The sequence below is a fragment of the Callithrix jacchus genome, chromosome 6 (genome assembly GCF_049354715.1).
Source record: "Callithrix jacchus isolate 240 chromosome 6, calJac240_pri, whole genome shotgun sequence".
Taxonomy (NCBI): domain Eukaryota; kingdom Metazoa; phylum Chordata; class Mammalia; order Primates; family Cebidae; genus Callithrix; species Callithrix jacchus.
Window position 1 is genome coordinate 28,062,529 of NC_133507.1, and position 20,207 is coordinate 28,082,735.

The 20,207-nt window shown below is 49.7% G+C and overlaps 1 long non-coding RNA gene across 1 annotated transcript; it reads left to right on the top strand.

The window, feature by feature from the left end:
* The first annotated feature begins 3,330 nt into the window (after nucleotides 1-3,330).
* LOC118154509 (uncharacterized) lies at nucleotides 3,331-14,933 on the top strand. Its single transcript, XR_004744491.3, has 3 exons — nucleotides 3,331-6,432; nucleotides 6,524-6,626; nucleotides 13,591-14,933. It is a non-coding gene; the product is annotated as an uncharacterized LOC118154509 (long non-coding RNA).
* Nucleotides 14,934-20,207: the final 5,274 nt, after the last annotated feature.

Genomic DNA, 20,207 nt, shown 5'->3' on the forward strand with positions numbered 1-20,207 from the left:
CCAGGCTGGTCTCAAACTCCTGAACTTGTGATCTGCCACCTCAGCTTCCCAAAGTGCTGGGATTACAGGTGTGAGCCACCTTGCCTGGCAAGGTCAGGAGTTCCAAACCAGCCTGACCAACATGCAGAAACCACGTCTCTACTAAAAATACGGAAATTAGCTGGGCGTGATGGCACATGCCTGTAATCCCAGCTACTCAGGATTTTGAGGCAGGAGAATTGCTTGAATCTGGGAGACAGACATGGCAGTGAGCCAAGATTGCACCATTGCACTCCAGCCTGGGCAACAAAAGGAAAACTTTGCCTGAAAAAAAAAAAAAAAAAAGACAGGGGGTCTGGCTATGTTGCCCAGGTTGGAGTCCAATGCTTATTCACAGGCACGATCTTACTACTGTTCAGCAGTGGAATTTCGACCTGCTCCGTTTCCTACGTGGGCCGGTTCACCCCTCCTTAGATGACCTGTTGGTCCCCTGCTCCCAGGAGGTCACCATATTGATGCCGAACTTAGTGCGGACACCCGATCAGAATAGTGCACTATACAGCCCAGAACTCCTGGGCTCAGGCGATCCTCCCACCTCAGCCTCCCAAGCAGCTGGAACTATGTGCTTGGCAATATTTTTTTTAAAGACAGAATTTTACTGTTTCACCCAGGCTGGATAGCAACGGCATGGTCTCAGCTCACCACAACCTGGATCTCCCAGGTTCAAGCAATTCTCCCACCTCAGCCTCCCAAGCAGCTGGGACTACAGGCATGCACAAGCATGTCTGGCAATTTTTATTTTTTAAAGACAGAATTTCACTGTGTCACCCAGGCTGGATTGCAATGGCATGGTCTCAGCTCACTGCAACCTGGGCCTTCCAGGTTCAAGCAATTCTCCCAAATCAGCCTCCCAAGTATCTGGAACTACAGGTGTAAGCGACCCCACCCAGCTTAGTTTTTTGTATTTTATTAGAGACAGGGTTTCACCATGTTGGCCGGGCCAGTCTTAAACTCCTGACCTTCTGACCACCCACCTCATCCTCCCAAACTGCTGGCATTGCAGACATAGGCCATCATGCTCTTTCTTTTCTCAGCTCACTGCAACTGCCACCTCCAGGGTCCAAGCAATTCTCCTGCCTTAGCCTCCTGAGGAGTTGGGACTACAGCAGTGTGTGACCATGCCCATATAATTTTAGTATTTTTAGTAGAGATAGAGTTTCACCATGTTGGCCCGGCTGGTCTTGAACTTCTGACCTCCAGTGATTTACCTGACTTGGCCTCCCAAAGTGCTGGCTGGGCCTGAGTCACCGAGCATGGGCAGAGACAGTCTCCTGAATAGGAGAAAGTTCTTAAAAATTAGTTATCTGGGCCAGGCGTGGTGGCTCATGCCTGTAATCCATGCACTTTGGAGGCCGAGGCGGGCGGATCACATGAGGTCGGGAGTTTGAGACCAGCCTGACCAAGATGGAGAAACCCTGTCTCTACTAAAAATACAAAATTAGCCGGGGCGTGTTGGCACAAGCCTGTCATGCCAGCTACTCAGGAGGTTGAGGCAGGAGAATTGCTTGAATCTGGGAGGCAGACACAGCAGTGAGCCAAGATCGCACCATTGCACTCCAGCCTGGGCAAGAAGAGGAAAACTTTGCTTCAAAAAAAAAAAAACAAAAAACAAAACAGAGGGGGTCTGGCTATGTTGCCCAGGTTGGAGTCCAGTGCTTATTCACAGGCACTATCCCACTACTGATCAGCAGTGGAATTTTGACCTGCTTCGTGTCCGACCTGGACCGGTTCAACCCTCCTTAGACAACCAGGTGGTCCCCCGCTTTCAGGAGGACACCATATTGATGCCAAACTTAGTGCAGACACCCGATCGAAATAGCGCACTACACAGCCCAGAACTCCTGGGCTCAGGTGATCCTCCCAGCTCAGTCTCCCAAGCAGCTGAGACTACGTGCCTGGCAATTTTTTTTGTAAAGACAGAATTTCACTGTGTCACCCAGGCTGGATTGCAACGGCATGGTCTCAGCTCACAGCATGGTCTCAGCTCACCACAACCTGGGCCTCCCAGGTTCAAGCAATTCTCTCACCTCAGCCTCCCAAGCAGCTGGGACTACGTGCCTGGCAATTTTTTTTTTTTTTAAGACAAAATTTCACTGTGTCACCCAGGCTGGATTGCAATGGCATGGTCTCAGCTCACCAAACCTGGGCCTCCCAGGTTCAAGCAATTCTCCCACCTCAGCCTCCCAAACATCTGGGACTACAGGTATAAGCCACCCCACCCAGCTTAGTTTTTTGTATTTTTAGTAGAGACAGGGTTTCACCATGTTGGCCGGGTCGGTCTTGAACTCCTGACCTTCTGACCCACCCGCCTCATCCTCCCAAAGTGCTGGCATGACAAACGTGAGCCATCATGCTCTGTCTTTTCTCAGCTCACTGCAACTGCCACCTTCCGGGTCCAAGCAATTCTCCTGCCTTAGCCTCCTGAGGAGTTGGGACTACAGCGGTGTACCACCATGCCCATATACTTTTTGTATTTTTAGTAGAGATGGGGTTTCACCATGTTGGCCAGGCTGGTCTCAAACCCCTGACCTCAGGTGATCCTCCCGCCGTAGCCTCCCAGACTGCTGGGATTACAGGCATGAGCCACCACACCTGGCCAGATGTTTGTATGTGGACATGCCACCATATCTGTTCACATATGCATACCAGTGACATGACATGAGCAAGTGAAGGAGCTCCTGTGGGGGCCTGAGAAACCCAGACCCTGTGTCTACAGGGCACAGCTGAGCTAGGCAGGGACCTAGGCCCCATATTCTCCTGACTTCTAAAAATCCCGATTTCAATGGAATCTCTGCCGAGTTTTAACTACTGTTATCTAATTAGATTTTTTGAAAAACACCATCTAAGGGCCAGGCACAGTGGCTCATGCCTGTAATCCCAGCACTTTGGGAGGCCGAGGCAGGCGGATCACAAGGTCAGGAATTCGAGACCAGCCTGGCCAACATGGTGAAACCCCGTCTCTACTAAAAATACCAAAATTAGCTGGACGTGGTGGCACACGCCTGCAGTTCCAGCTACTTGGAAGGCTGAGGCAGGAGAATCACTTGAACCCAGGAGGCAGAGGTTGTAGTGAGCCAAGATTGTGCCATTGCGCTCCAGCCTGGGAGACAGAGTGAGACTCTAAAATAAATAAATAAGTAAAAATACTGTCTAAGCCAAATAGTGCAGTCTACAGGCTGGTGGAATCTCAGGATTTCATAGGGAGATCGTTTATGTGGGAGGACAGGCATCTGTGATCAAAAAATAATGGTCCAAGGTTCAGGGTAAGAAAGTGCTGTGAGCTTTGAGGGGCTTGGTGGGGGGAGGGCTTCGTGAACCTGTCAGGGTGGCCATGTTGGCCTTGTGAAGATTCAGACTCTCAGAGTCGGCTGTGCTGACTGCTGCATAGGGACTGTGAGGACACAGTGGGGCCAGCACTTAGTGTCCCAGGAGCCGAGTCCTGGGTCCAGCTCTGCCACCTCCTCAACTCTCCCTTTTCCTCAATGAGCTGTTGCAGAAGGCATATGTGAAAACACCTTGGATTAGGCTATGTGGATGACAGTGGTTCTTAGGGTGGAAACTTGTTAACATGAATTTGTGACTCATAAAACTCCTATTCCTAGCAAGAGAGCAGGATACGGGCAAGATAATAATAGCAATAATAATAGTTAAAAAACAAAACTCAGATGCTGGGTGCAGTAGCTCACACCTGTAATCCCAGTGCTTTGGGAGGCCAAGGTGGGTGGATCATCTGAGGTCAGGAGTTCGAGACCAGCCTGGCCAACATGGTGAAACCCTGTCTGTACTAAAAATACAAAAATTATCCAGGTGTGGTGGCACGTGCCTGTAATCCCAGCTACTCAGAAGACGGAGGCAAGAGGATAGCGGGAACCTGAGAGGTGGAGGTTGCAGTGAGCCAAGATAACACCACTGCACTCAGGCCTGGGTGACGGGGGAGACTTTGTCTCAAATATAAAAAATAAAAGCTCAGAATCTGATAGCTCACTCCTGTAATCCAAGCATGTTGGGAGGCTGAGGTGGGCAGATCACCTGAGGTCAGGAGTTCCAAGACCAGCCTGGCCAACATGGTGAAACCCTGTCTCTACTAAAAATACAAAAATTATCCAGGCGTGGTGGTGTGCACCTGCAGCCCCAGATACCTGGGAGGCTCAGGTGGGAGAATCACTTCAACCTGGGAGGCAGAGGCTGCAGTGAGCTGAGATCACATCACTGCTCTCGTAAGGAGATCATTTATGTGGAAGGACAGGCATCTGTGATAAAATAATGATGATAGTAATAATATAGCAGCTAACATTTATTGAGTTCTTACCATATGTTAGGAACCAGGACGAGCACTTTACACGAATTACCTCGTTTAACTTGGGACCCAGGAAGGACCTTGGCCTAAAAATATCTCCCTTGGCAGCTTATACCTGCTAAAGACTCCACCATTAGGTAAAATCATTTCTGTGGCTCAGGCAAACATTTCTGCTTATTGGCCATTTTCAAGTTCTGGAAGTTTTTCTTTCTATCTGACTAAAGTCCTCTGTGCTAGAATTAAGGTTAATTTCCCTTTAACTAGTTTTGCAAACATAGACAGTCCAAAATTTCCTAATTTTAAGACAAGGTGAAATTCACACATACCCCCTTCCCGGGGGACTTCATCACTGTAAATGGCTTATGGTTGCAGGTGAGTTAAACAAAGATGACTCTGGAAAGATCATGGCCACAGTCCCTGCCCTCTGGGTGCTCCCTGTCCAATGTGGGAGAGGGGTGTTAATCCTATAATCATGCAGGATAAAAAATAAAATTACAACTGTGACCAAAATGCAGAGAACCCTGGAAACAGGGGATCTGGTCTAGCCTGGGGGGCCAGGAGGGTTTCCTGGAGGAGATGCTATTTGAAGTGAGCACTGAAGTGTGGAGGATTTGACAAGGGGTGGGGAACTTGGCTGGGTGTGTGCGTTGGAGGAATTGCTAGTGGCTGATGAGGCTGAGGGGCAGGCTGGGAGGGGACCTTGATGGGCCTTGTCAGCCACCATGGGAACCATCAAAGAGTTTAAGTTAAAATTTTTTGAAAAAATCAGTCTGGCTGTCATGGAAGAGGAGGTTGGAAGGTTGTGTAGACCCAGGAGGAAGCTGGGGTGATGGCCCAGATGGGAGAAGCAGGGACCTTGCTTTGGCCAGGGCTGGGGGATGTGGATTCTGGAGAGAAGGGGAAGGGGTCCAGTGATGGTCCAGTTAGAGGTCAGTGGGTTCAGGGGTGGAGTGTGCAGAGCGTGGAAGGAAAACAGAAATGGTGACTGCAGTTTGGCTGGAATGGTAGGGCCTTCTGGGCCCAGGTCTGGGAAGACCCTGAGTTGGGTTCTGAACATGCTGAGGGGCCGGTAAAGTGCAGGGTGGAGCTAACAGAGGCTGATTGCAGGGCCCAGCCTGGGGCAGAATCCACCAGACCCCCATTCCTCACCCCAGCACCTTCCCTGGGGCCACCACCTCTGCCAGGAGGCCATGTGAAGACAAGGGCTGGCATCATGAGTATGAATCCATTCTTCCTGGCATGGCTGGAAGATCCCAGCCTGCCCAATGTAAGCTGGCCTTGGTGTGTCTCTGAAGTGCCGGGAAAAGCCTGGACCATGGGGCGAGCAGGGAGGAGGCTGAACTTGGCCGTGGACAGAACTCAACCTTGTCTATTTCAGCATAATTAGGTGCTTAATTGCACTGCTAAGACCTGTTGATGTCTGCGAAGAGGTGATTATGATTTACAGCCAGGCTGCCATGCAGGGGTCCTCTCTTCGGGGGCTCTCCAGTCATCCTGGAGGGCTGGGCCAAAGGACTTTCTGCACAATGCGCAATGGATGAAATCTAACAGGCTGCTCCTGGAGGTGGATGTTGGGCCCCCTCCTGTGGGAGAGGCCTCTGATGAGGCTTTGGGCTGGGCTTCCCCAAGACATGGAGTGTTGGGGGACTTGGAAAGACACGAGAAGACCCACCTCTAGTTTACTGTTCAGAAGGCTCCCAGAGGGGTGGGTAAGATATGGACTCTGTCACCAGCTGGGTGGCCTTGAGAAAATCACTTCACCTGTCTGAGTTTCTTCACCTGCATCATAGGGTCATTGTGAGGTTTAAATAAGATTGATGAAGCTTGGCTGGGTGTGGTGGCTCACACCTAGAATCCCAGCACTTTGGGAGGCTGAGGCAGGAGCATGGGGGGAGCCCAGGAGTTCGAGACCGGCCTTGGCAACATAGACTCCCATCTCTACAGAAAGATATAAAAATTGGCCAGGAGTGGTGGTGCATACTTGTAGCCCCAGTTACTCAGGGGGTGGGAGGGGATGCTGAATTTGAAGGATTGCTTGAGCCCAGGAGGTTGAGGTTGCAATGAGTCATGATCACGCCACTGCACTCCAGCCTAAGGTGACAGTGCGAGACCCAGTCTCAAAAAAAAAGAAAGACTGATGAAACTTATCACATCATCTCACAGTGATCAGGCATGTATTTCTTACAGTTCTGGAGGCTGTGAAGTCTGAGGTCAAGGGGCCATATCTGGTGAAGGCCTGCTTGATAGTGAGGACTCTGGAGAGTTCCAAATTGGCAAATGGCATCATATGGTGAGTTCTCCACGGAAATGCTTTCAACTTTTCCCCATTCAGTATTATGTTGGCTGTGGGATTGTTATACATGGCTTTTATTAATTTGAGCCATGAAAGACATGCTGGCTATCTTTTTGCCTTCTGCCATGACTGAACGTTTCCTGAGTTCTCCCTAGAAGATGAGCAGATGCCAGTATCACACCTCCTACATAGGCTGTGAAACTGTGAATCAATTAAAACTCCTTTTTAAAAAATAATAAAAAAAAATCAGGCACTTCATAAACATTAGCCGCTGGCACAACTGTTGCTGTTATTATTTTTGTTGAAAATATATTTGCCTTCTCCAGATTGTGCTTAGAGGCACAGACCACAGGGACTGGGAGGGAGTCACATCTGACGTGTGTCCTCGCCCTTCGTCCTGTTGGAAGTTCACTCGCTGAGTTGCTTGATTATGGGTTAGAGGTCTAGGTTCTCCATTAGACCGTCAGCTCATGCCAGCATTACCGGGATCTGGCTGGCTCACCGTGGTGTCCCTAGCACCCAGCTCAGAGTAGGCATTTGCTAAATGCCTGTTAAATGAATGGGCGAATCTAGCTCAAGAAAACCGAAGCCAGGGTGCTGGCTCCTTGTCAGGGTCAGCGCCTGGCCTTCCACTACTCCCTGCCCTCCTCCTCTCTGAGAGAGGAAGAGCTCATGCTTCTGAAGGCCACATCTGTCTGTTGGCAGAGAGGGGTGACAGGGAGGAGGAAGCTGGCTGCCTGGGGAGCTGTCCAGGCCTTCATTGCCGTCTGGGGGATGGGAGTGGGTGGGCCAAGGGCTTGGCCTTGCTCGGTGCTCCCTCCCTAGGAGTGAGTGCTCCCAGCGCTTTGCATTATTACTCCATTAGCGCCTTGTAGGGTTGACAAATGAAGGATAATTAATATCCATGAGGGAAGCAGATGTTGAGGTAATTCACTCCCGATTGCAACAGCATCTCCTAACTCACTGGAGAGAGCATGCAGGACCGCAGAGCCTCTTTGTACCCTTGGGTGGAGGTGATGGAGTCAGAGGGATAGGATGGGCTGCAGCAGAGCCTGGCACTAGGGAGGAGGTGCCCCATAGCCAGAGGGACAGCTGGGGGGGTTTCCCACTGCTTGCTGTGGGGAAGTCCTGCCTGGGTGTCACCTCCGTGCCTCTACTGAAGGCTTTCCCTCATATAGGGGACAATAGGCAGCCGGGAAGGCTCAGCATGAGGGAGGATGGCCAGTCCCTGCTGCTGGACACACTCCTCTTCGCTTCCCTGTGGCCCTGCCAGTACTGGTGGCCCTTGGTGGGCCTGTTGTAGCACTGGGAGGGTGAGAGCGCATGGAGCCTGCTCCCATTTCCACCACTCACTGAGTCTGTGCCTCTGGGCACAGTTTCATCTGAGGCCTAGAGCCTCAGTTTCATCATCTTCAAAGTGGGCATTGTTATGTATATTCACCCTGCTATAAAAAACTACCAGAGACCCGGCAAAGTAGCTCACCCCTCTAATCCCAGCACTTTGGGAGGCTAAGGCAGGTGGATCACGAGGTCAGGAGTTCAAGATCAACCTGGCCAAGATGGTGAAACTCTGTCTCTACTAAAATTATAGAAAAAATTAGCCGGGCATGGTGGTGGACGCCTGTAATCTTAGCTACTCAGGAGGCTGAGGCAGAGAATTGCTTGAGCCTGGGATGTGGAGATTGCAGTGAGCTGAGATTGAATGACTACCCTCCAGCCTGGGCAACAGAGCAAGACTCTGTCTCAAAAAAAGAAAAAAAAAAAAAGAACGACCACCAGAGACTGGGTAATTCACAAAGGAAAGGGGTTTAATTAACTCATTGTTCTGCATGGCTGGGGAGGCCTCATGGCTGGGGAGGCCTCAGAAAACTTACAATCATGGCGAAAAGCTAAAGGGAAGCAAGGCATGTCTTACATGGTGGCAGGAGAAGAGGGAATGAAGGGGAAACTGCTAATTTTAAACCATCAGATCTTGCGAGAACTATTCACTATCACAAGAACAGCATAGAGAAAACTGCCCCCATAATCCAATCACCTCCCACCAGGTCCCGCCCTCACATGTCAAGGTAAGATTTGGGTGGGGACACAGAGCCAAACCCTATCATCATAAGCATGTGACTTAAAATTAGAAAGCATGACATCTGAGTACCACTTCACTTGGAGAAAGAAGGCCATGGGTGGGCCCATTCATTCAACACATGTTGATGATTATTTATGGAGTGCTGGCTCTGTGGTAACCACCCACATGGACAAAATAAAAGTTGTCCCTGCTGTCATGGAGGGTACAGTTTAGCTAGGGAGAGAACCCAAAATCAACTCAACAAACACACGATTCAAAATGAGAAGACTGCTATGCACGAAATAGGAGGGAGTGGTGACGCAGGGTCAGTTTCTTGGAGAAGTGACATTTAGGATGAATGGTAACCCAGCAGGTAAAGATGAGCAGGGAACCCCACCCAGGCAGAGGGCCCAGCACGCACAAAGGCCATGAGGTCAGCAAGAGTTTCTCATTTGGGAGTTGATGAAAGAGGCCTCCTAGGGAGTCCAGAGCAGATTGGTGAGATGATTAGAAGTCACACATATGAGCACCTGGCACAGGCTTAGGAATGTCTGCAGGCTGCACACAGAGGCTGTGCCTTTTCATCCTTGCACCTCACTGCAGGGATGACCAGCAGGGGCATCCCACCTGGAGCCAGAAGCTGGGCTTCCCTCTCTAGGAGCTGGGGCTTGGCAGGAACAGGTCAGCTGGTGGTCTCTCCAGAATAGAGACTGGTAGGTCACAGGTCTGGGGCCTGCTCACCTGAGCCTGTGAAACTGTCTGGGAAGGGGGTCAGCAGCTGGCAGCTGGGAACCGATCTCCACTGTTGTGCCCAGGCAGGGCAGGGGCCACAGGCTTTGTTTTTTGGCTCTAAGAAGGGGCCAGGGAAGGAAAGAAGCCCCCTCCCACCACCACCCCCTCCATAGGCCCAACACCTTCTTTTTATTAAAAAAAAAAAAAAGACAAATATAGCAAACACCATTACTCCCTGCAAGTGGAGTGAATAGTTATTAACATCCTGATATATTTGGAATCAGCCTTTACACTGTTTTACTTTTTATTGTGTTATTTTATTTTATTTATTTATGTTTTGAGATGGAGTCTCATTCTGTCACCCAGGCTGGAATACCGTGCTGTGATCTCTGCTCACTACAACCTCTGCCTCCTGAATTGTTCAAATGATTTTTGCCCCTCAGCCTCACAAGTAGCTGGGATTACAGGCATGCACCACCATGCACGCTCCTGGCTAGTTTTTGCATTTTTTAGTAGAGATGGAGTTTCCCCATGTTGCCCAGGCTGGTCTCAAACTCCTGACCTCAAGTGATCTGCCTGCCCTCCCCGGAATCCCAAAGTGCTGGTATTCCAGGTGTGAGCCACTGCACCTGGCTTCTTTTTTTTTTTTTTTTTTTTTTTGAGATGGAGTTTCCGAGTTTCAATCTTGTTCCCCAGGTTGGAGTGCAATGGCGTGATCACAGCTCACCGCAACCTCCACCTCCTGGGTTCAAGCAATCCTCTTGCCTCAGCCTCCCGAGTAGCTGAGACTACAGGTGCGCGCCACCATGCCCAGCTAATTTTTGAAATACTATTGAGATGGAGTTTCGCTCTTGTTACCTAGGCTGGAGTGCAATGGCGCGATCTCAGCTCACTGCAACCTCTAGCTCCTGGGTTTAAGCAATTCTCTTGCCTCAGCCTCCCGAATAGCTGAAACTACAGGTGTGCGCCACCATGCCAAGCTAATTTTCATTTTGTTTTTTTTTGAAGTGGAGTTTCGCTCGTTAACCAGGGTGGAGTGCAATGGCGTGATTGCGGCTCACCACAACCTCTGTCTCCTGGGTTCAAGCAATTCTCTTGCCTCAGCCTCCCGAGTAGCTGGGACTGCAGGCGTGGGCCACCATGCCCAGCTAATTTTTTGTTTGTTTGTTTATTTGGTTTTTTTTTTTGAGATGGAGTTTTGCTCTTGTTACCCAGGCTGGAGTGCAATGTTGCAATCTCGGCTCACCACAACCTCCGCCTCCTGGGTTCAAGTAATCCTCTTGCCTCAGCCTCCCGAGTAGCTGTGACTACAGGCATGTGCCAACATGCCCAGCTAACTTTTGTGTTTTTATTTATTTATTTTTGAGACTGAGTTTCACTCTTGTTACTCAGACTGGAGTGCAATGGCACCATCTCGGCTCACCGCAACCACCACCTCCTGTGTTCAAGCAATTCTCTTGCCTCAGCCTTTCGAGTAGCTGGGAATATAGGCACGCACCACCATGCCCAGCTAATTTTTGTAATTTTTTTTTGAGACAGAGTTTCGCTCTTGTTACCCAGGCTGGAGTGCAATGGTGCGATCTTGGCTCACCGCAACCTCCACCTCCTGGGTTCAGGCAATTCTCCTGCCTCAGCCTCCTGAGTAGCTGGGATTACAAGCACACGTCGCCATGACCAGCTGATTTTTTTGTATTTTTAGTAGAGATGGGGTTTCACCACGTTGACCAGTATGTTCTAGATCTCTTGAACTCATGATCCACCCGCCTCGGCCTCCCAAAGTGCTGGGATTACAGGCATGAGCCACCTTTTTTTTTTTTGAGATGGAGTTTTGCTCTTGTTACTTAGGCTGGAGTGCAATGGTGCGATCTCGGTTCACCGCAACCTCCGCCTCCTGGGTTCAAGCAATTCTCTTGCCTCAGCCTCCCGAGTAGCTGGGACTATAGGTGCACGCCACCATGCCCAGCTCATTTTTTTTTTTTTAGACGGAGTTCCGCTCTTGTTACCCAGGCTGGAGTGCAATGGCTCAATCTCGGTTCACCGCAACCTCCGCCTCCTGGCTTCAAGCAATTCTCTTGCCTCAGCCCCCCGAGTAGCCTGCACTACATGCGCACGCCACCATGCCCAGCTAATTGTTTTTTTTTTTTTTTTTTTTTTTTTTTTTTTTTTGAGATGGAGTTTTGCTCTTATTACCAAGGCTGGAGTGCAATGGCGCGATCTCGGCTCACTGCAACCTCCACCTCCCGGGTTCAAGCAATTCTCTTGCCTCATCCTCCGGAGTAGCTGGGACTGCAGGTGCCGGCCACCATGCCCAGGTTTTTTTCTTTTTTTTTTTTTTTTTTTTTTTTTTTTTGAGACGGAGTTTCGCTCTTGTTACCCAGGCTGGAGTGCAATGGCGGGATCTCGGCTCACCGCAACCTCTGCCTCCTGCGTTCAAGCAATTCTCCAATTCGGCCTCAGCCTCCCGAGTAGCTGGGACTACAGGCTTGTGCCACTATGCACAACTAATTTTTTTGTATTTTTAGTGGAGACGGGGTTTTACAATGTTGACCAGGATGGTCTCCATCTCTTGATCTCATGATCCACCTACCTGGCCTCCCAAAGTTCCGGGATTGGTTTGGTTTTTGAAAGACTGGTCTCACTCTGTCACCTAGGCTGAAGTGTAAGGGAGACCTGTGGAAATCACTCCCATGTGAGGCCCCTAGGAAATGGACCTCGCCATATGGTGAGCTTGAGCCCGGACACAGATCCCTGGTTGGGGGAGTCAAGCTGAGAAAAAGCAGGAACCAAGAGAGGGACTATGCTATTCAAAATAATTAGCAGACGTTACTTTATGGATATGAGGACTTGGGAGGCATTGTGTCCACTTTCGGCTCCTTATGGCTTATTGCTTGATTGTGTTCATTTTATACCCTTGTTACATTCGTTGTAAAATATTAACTTAAGTATTTACACTTGGTAACTTACTTACCATAACTTACTGGGCATAACTGTAACTTACTTACCATAACTTACTGGGCATAACTGTAACTTACTGTAACTTACTGATCGTAACTGTAACTTACTTACCATAACTTACTGGGTATAACTTACCATAACTTACTGGGCATAACTGTAACTTACTTACCATAACTCACTGGGCATAACTGTAACTTACTTACCGTAACTTACTGGGTATAACTTACCATAACTCACTGGGCATAACTGTAACTTACCATAACTTACTGGGCATAACTGTAACTTACTTACTGTAACTTACTGGGCATAACTTGCTTACTGTAACCTACTGGGCGTAACTTACTTAGTGGGCTTAACTTGCTTACCTTGTAACTTAAGTATGTTGATCTGGCATAAACAACATTAACTTCAGAAAGGTATATAATGGAATGTATTGCAAAAATAAAATTGCTGCTTGGACATAGCCTAAGCCAGCCCTCCAGACCTCACTCTTTCCTTTCTCCTTTTTTTCCGGGTTCCAGGTTTGGGACCCTCTCGCTGGACGAGATTCCCGGGCTTGCGTTCAGTTCACAACAGAGGTGCATTCATGGGATCATGGCTCTCACTTCAAGCCTCAAACTCCTGGGCTCAAGCAGTCCTCCCACCTCAGCCTCCTGAGTAGCTCGGACTGCAGGCCCCTCTATTATTTTTTTTAAGAAATGTAAACTTTCAGATTAAATGAAGACTTGGCTTTGCTGTCTACCCCAGGTCTATTTCTCCCCTGTGTTCTTCCCTAGAGTCCACCACTGCTGTGTGGAGGCCCCGGTGTTCCCTCGGTCTATTGTAAACTTCCACACCTGGAAGACCCCCAAATAATTACAGAGTAGGTTTGCATGTTTATTTACATAAATGGCATCACTGGGGGCAGGCAGCAGTGAGAGCTTTGCCCTGCTCTCTGCCACTGAGCTCATGCACCTCGTTCCAGCTCCGTCTTTTGGGCCGCTCTGCAGTGCTTCATGCAGGGAACCAGCCACTGCTTAGTTATGCGCTCTGTTCATGGACATGTCAGTTGCTTTACCTTTTTGCAATTTAACTCACTCTTGTGCAAACTTTGGTGCGCCCTTGTGAGCATGTTTCTGGGGCTCCAGCCCTAGATTGTGATCCTGGGACCCCCACACTCTTCATCTCTCCCTCTGTCACCCAATGGATGGGTCATGGTCTCTCTGTCACCCCCAGGTGGTCAAGGTGGTGGGCAGCAACATCTCCCACAAGCTGCGCCTGTCCCGGGTGAAGCCCATGGATGAAGTCACCTATGAGTGCCACGTCGTCGACTTCAGCAACGGCAAGGCCCGGCCTGGCACCACAAGGTCAAGGCCTACCTGGGAGTGCAGCCAGGGGAGAACTCCGTCCTGCACCTGCCCGAATCCCCTCCTGCCATGCCCGCCCCACCATCCCCCAAGCTGGGCAAGGAGCTGAGGAAGTGCTCAGTGGACCAGGAGGCCTGCAGCCTCTAGACTGATGGCCCTGTCCCTGCCCACCTGCCCCACACTGTACAGAGTGCATGAAGAGCCGCCGGACCACCGGGGATGGACTGCCTGCGTCCATCCGTGCCCCATCCCCAAGGCCACCTGTGGCCACCACATTGGCCCTCTTTCCATCACCCCTTGCTCAGCATGTAAGCCTCACCTACCCCTGCTCTTTCAGACTCCTGTGGTGACCTGACTCAGACAAGGTGGCCCTGGGTACCAAGGGGCCAGCCGACCTGAACACTGGTGTGGGGACCATGCTGGGGCCTAGGCCACCCCCTTCCTGTCACCAGCTTCTGTGGAGTCCAGTGTTTTGCTTTGCTTGCTTGTCCTGAGCTGGGGCCCCAGCCTCATCTCCCTCCTCCTACCATCCCTTGATTGGACCTGGGGGTGTGGACAGTGACCCCTTCCTGAAGTTGGACTTGATGCTTCTGAGCAGAACTAGGGCCTGTCCCCTGGTGAAGACCCAGGTGACAGAGTTCCCAGGAGGGACTTTTTGGGACGCTGGCTCTGCAGGGTCACTCACGGAGCCCTGGGAGGACAGCGAGATGCCCAACCCCCTCCTGGTGGGTCCTTCCTGTTCAGCTCCCTGTGTGACCCTCCAGGGATAGAGGGGATCCAGGACTCACTGTCTTGTCACATGGCGAGTCAGAAGGGGGGGCCTTCCCCTCAGACTCATGGCCCCAGGCAGAGTTTTGCACCAGCAGGACCCCTTTGAGGGTCTTCAAGGCTCTCCCAGGAGGCCCTCTCTGCCAACTCCAAGTGCCCTAGCCACCTCTTGGGTCCTGTGCTAAGTCCACCCCAGGGCCCAGGGCAGTTGGGAGCCAAGGGCCTTTTGGTACCCAATTCCCTCACGATTCCCAATCAGGGGCACACCTGCCCCCTGGTTATTTGTAAATATTTCTATTGGACCCAGTTTTCCTCAGAATTGGTTCACGCCTCTGGCTGCTGCTCAGCAATGATGTGGGGGAGATGGGAGAGGCCGAGGGTTTGCCTAGGGGTGGGTTGCCCTGTATATGTGATCTGGTCCGTGACTACCAGCCAACCTGAATAAAGCGGTTTTAAAAAAACCTTTGGGCAGTGTCTTTCTGGGGCATTTGTGCCTGGTGGCAGTGCATGGGGTGGAGGCGGGAGAGCAGGTGGCTAGCTCACACCCACGCCTCACTCAGCATCTTCCTCCTGCTTTGTAGGAGGCCTGGCTTCAAAGTGCAGAGCACAGGACCGGTGGGGATAGAGGGAGAGGGTGGGAGACAATCAGCTTTTGTTCAGCTCCAATCCTGTTACCAGGCACTCAAATTATTCTTTGCTTCTGAGATAATCACACACAGAGAACAGTGCATAAAACATGTTTACACAGTTTTGTATATAACATAAAGTGAATATTTGTGTAGCTACTACCTACCAAACATAGCATCCCAAAAGAGGACCTCTCCAATCCCGTGTGTCATCTCCATCTATCCCTTCTCCTCCCTGATAGAGGCAGCCACTGTCCTGATGTTTAGGGTAATCCCATTCTTTTTTTTGAGATGGAGTCTCGCTCTGTAGCCCAAGCAAGTGCAGTGGTGTGATCTTGGCTCATTGCAACCTCTGCCTCCAGGGTTCAAATGATTCTCTGCCTCAGCCTCCTCAGTAGCATGCGCCACTACGCCTGGCTATTTTTTTTTTTTTTTGTATTTTTAGTAGAGCCTGGGTTTTGCCATGTTGGTCTGTCTGGTCTCAAACTCCTGACCTCAAATGATCCTCCCATCTTGGCCTCCCAAGGTGCTGGGATTACAGGCATAAGCCAGTCTGTCCAGGAGTTAATCCCATTTTTAATGTTCTTTTTGTAGTCTTACTACCTATGTGTATGTCATTTTATTTATGTATTTATGCATTTATTTATTTTTGAGACCAAATCTCACTCTGTCACCAGGCTGGAGTGCAGTGGCATGATTTCGGCTCACGGCAACCTCCACCTCCCAGGTTCCACGTGATTCTCCTGCCTTGGCCTCCCAAGTAGCTGGGAATACAAGTGGGTGCCACCATGCCAGGTTAATTTTTTTGTATTTTTAGTAGAGACAGGGTTTCACCACGTTGGCCAGGATTATCTCTATCTCTGGACCTTGTGATCTGCCCACCTTAGCCTCCCAAAGTGCTGGGATTACAGGCATGAGCCACTGTGCCTGTCACCTATTTATCTTTTATTTTAGGGTGTAAAGTTCTGGGGTGCATGTACAGGATATGTAGGGTTACACAGGTGAACCCATGCCATGGTGGCTTGCTGCGGCACTCCATCACCTAGGTATTAAGCTTGGCATGCATTAGCTATTTTTCCACTGTTCTCCCCTGCAGCCTCCCTGTGTATGTCATTGTAAACACTGTGAGTGAGTTTCCTCCATTGTCTGATCCACATGTCCATGGAATCATGCTGTATTTCTCGTATCTTACATTTGTAAGTGTCATCTGTGGTGCCGCATGTGTCTGTAATTTGTTCACTTTAATCGCTGTAAGAATTTCACTGTATGACTATCTCACCATCTGTCAACTTACTTATCCACTGTATTGCTGACAAGAACCTGGAGTGTGTTCCCGACTGGGTACTATGACTTACCAACACTGCTGTGAGCTCACTGGTCCCGATCTCCTGGTGCACCCGAGCCTGGGATTCTGCTAGTGGATTTATCAGTTTGAAGATTTAGGCCCTTTACTTTAGGATCTCATTTTCACTTATAAGGTATCAACAACCCCTTATTCCAGTTGCGGGACAGGCTGAGAGAGGTTAAGTAGCTTGCCCAAGGTCACACAGTGGTTGAACTCAGAGCTCCCTTAGCCTTAAAGTGTGTTTGTCTTGTATCTGCCAGGTCTGGACCATCTCCCCAGCCCCTGCCATCCAATACTACACCCTGGGCTCTTGACTCCCCTTATTTCAGTTGAGGGTCCTGCCCACCGTGGTCCTGCTGAGAATCTGCCTCAGGATGTGTCCACCTGGGGCTCTCAGGTCAAGCCCTCATAGCCAGAGTGGCCTTCTGGCCCCTCCTCTGCAACTGCAGAAACCACAGGCACCCCTCAGGGACTGGGAATTGTTGAAATGATGATTGACATTGGCCCTGGGCCCCATGCCCTGGCCTGGTGCTGATCGCCACAGCAGCCCTGAAGCAGCCTTGCATCCTCCGCCTTCAGATGAGGACAATGAGGTTCAGAGAAGCGTGGGCTAGAGGATGGATGGATGATGGATGGAGGATGGATGTGGACATGAATAAAAACTGGGCTGTGAAGCAGGCAGTTCTCTGCACCTGCAGCAGAATCCGGGTATGCCAGGGATGGATGGTCCATGACTGCGGTCCTTTCAGGCCACTGGCTAGCCTGTACTCAATGAATATGGCCCCTTCCAGAAATCTCCATGTACACGGCTGGCTTTGGAAGGCCCAGGTCCCTCTAGAAGCGGGTGGAAGGGTCTATATCATGTTAGAGAGATAATAGTACTCAGCAGACCCAAGCACCTCCTATGCACCAGGCACTAGTGAAGGCTTTCCACAGGAAGTTCTGATATTCCAGAGCATCTCATCCAACCCTCCCAAGGGCCTGTGTCCCATCCCTGGTCATCTTACTCCCATAGAGGGATTCCTTCAACCTCATTAGAGGGATTTTCTGGGAAGGCAGATAAGGGATGAGAAAGAATCCTGCTTCTTCCCATCTTTGCCCCATGGCTGCAGACAGGGCTCTTCACCTCTCTGAACCTTAGTTCCCTGTTCTGTACCATGGGGATGCTCCCAAGGAAGTACAAATCAAAACCACAGTGGGTTACTACTTCATACACATGAGGACAGCTGGTATGAAAAAGACAGATACTAACAAGTACTGGCGAGGATGTGGAGACACTGGAACCCTCATATGCTGCTGGTGGGAATGTAAAAGGATGCAGCTGCTTTGGAAAACAGTCCAGCTGCTCCTCCCAAGGTTAGTCATAGAGTTATCAAATGATTGAGCAAATCCACTCCTAGGTATCAGCCCAGGAGGACTGAAAACACCTGACCACATAAAAACTCGTGCCTGAATGTTTACAGCAGCATTATCCATAAGAGCCAAAAAGTGGAAACAACCCCAGTGTCCCTCAAATGATGATTGGCTAAATAAAATGTGGTATATCAAGCTGGGCATGGTGGCTCACGCCTGTAATCCAGCACTTTGGGAGGCTGAAACAGACAGATCACAAGGTCAGAAGATCGAGACCATCCTAGCCAACATGGTGAGACTCCATCTCTACTAACAATACAAACATTAGCTGGGTGTGGTGCCTGTAATCCCAGCTATTCGGGAGGCTGAGGTAGGAGAATCGCTTGAACCAGGGAATCGGAGGTTGCAGTGAGCTGAGATCACGCCACTGCACTCCAGCCTGGCACAGAGCAAGACTCTGACTCAAAAAAAAAAAAAAAAGTGGTATATCCATACAATGGAATGTTATCTGGCAATAAAAAGGAGTGACATTCTGACACCACACTGTGGATGAGCCTGGAAAACACTGTGGTAAGCCAAAGCAGCCAGACACAGAAGTCCACATACTGTGTGATTCCATCTATATGAAATGCCCAGAATAGGCCAATCCACAGAGACATTGGCCCTGGGCCGATGGTAATTGCCTGGGACTAGGGGAGAGGAGAGGGGGAGTGACTGCTAACGGGTATGAGTTTCTTCTGGAGGTGATGGAAATGTTCTAGAATTGTGTGATGGTTGCTCAACTGTGTGAATTTACAAAAAGCCATTGAACACACACTCTAAATGGTGAACTATGTGGTACACGAATGATATCCAAATAAAGCTGTGAAATGAAACAAGACACTCTTGACCACAGTGCCCAGGTGCCCACATCAGGCATGGGGAGGCGTTCAGGAAATTTTGGCTCCTATTAATATTGTTGTGATTTTTATGTGAAGCCAGAGCAAAGTTTTGCTTGCCTTTAAGGCATAGCTGGTGGGGGATGGAGATGGGAGCAGTAGAGAAACATGAGGCTGGGGGAGGGAATTTCTTTTTTTTTTTTTTTTTGAGATGAAGTCTCGCTCTGTTGCACAGGCTAGAGTGCAATGGCATGCTCTTGGCTCACTGCAACCTCCACCTCCCAGGTTCAAGTGATTCATCTGCCTCAGCCTCCTGAGTAGCTGGGACTACAGGTGCATGCCACCACATCCAGCTAATTTTTATATTTTTAGTAGAGACGGCATTTCACCACGTTGGCCAGGCCGGTCTCGAACTCCTGACCTTAAGTGATCTGCCTGTCTCGGCCTCTGAAAGTGCTGGCATGTCACATGGCAAGTGCAAGAGCGAGAGAGTGAGTGGGGAGGCACCACACATTTTTATTTTATTTATTTATTTATTTATTTGTTTGTTTGTTTGTTTGTTTGTTTTTCTTAAGATGAAGTTTCACTCTTGTAACCCAGGCTGGAGTGCAATGGCGCAATCTCAGCTCACCGCAACCTCCGCCTCCTGGGTTCAGGCAATTCTCCTGCCTCAGCCTCCTGAGTAGCTGGGATTACAGACACGCGCCACCATGCCCAGCTAATTGTTTGTATTTTTAGTAGAGATGGGGTTTCACCATGTTGACCAGGATGGTCTCGATCTCTTGACCTCGTGATCCACCTGCCTCAGCCTCCCAAAGTGCTGGATTACAGGCTTGAGCCACCACACCTGGCCCCACATTTTTAAACACTCAGATCTCAGCTGGGCACAGTGACTCATGCCTGTAATCCCAGCACTTTGGGAGGCTGAGGCAGTGGATCACGTGAGGTTGGGAGTTCAAGACCAGCCTGAGCAATATGGAGAAACTCTGTCTCTACTAAAAATACAAAATTACTTGGACATGGTGGCTCATGCCTGTAATCCCAGCTACTCAGGAGGCTGAGGCAGGAGAATTGCTTGAATCTGGGAGGCACAGGTTTCGGTGAGCCAAGATCACGCCATTGTACTCCAGCCTGGGCAACAAGAGTGAAACTCCATTTCAAAACAAAACGAAAAACAAAGCCACCCAGATCTCATGGGAATTCACTCACTATTGTAAGGACAGCACCAAGCCATTCATAAGGGATCTGCTCCCATGACCCAAACACCTCCCACCAGGCCCCATCTCCCACATTGGGGATTATATTTCAACAAGAGATTTGGAGGGGCCAAACATCCAAACTATATCACCCATTGTGTAGACGAATGATGATCCATTTAGCCAGTCCCCATATAATGAACATCTAGGTTGTTTCCAATTTTTCCCTATTATAGACAATGTTGCAGTGAATTTCCTATGTGACACATCTGTTCATACATATGCAATATGTTTACAGGATAAATATCTAGAAGTTACAC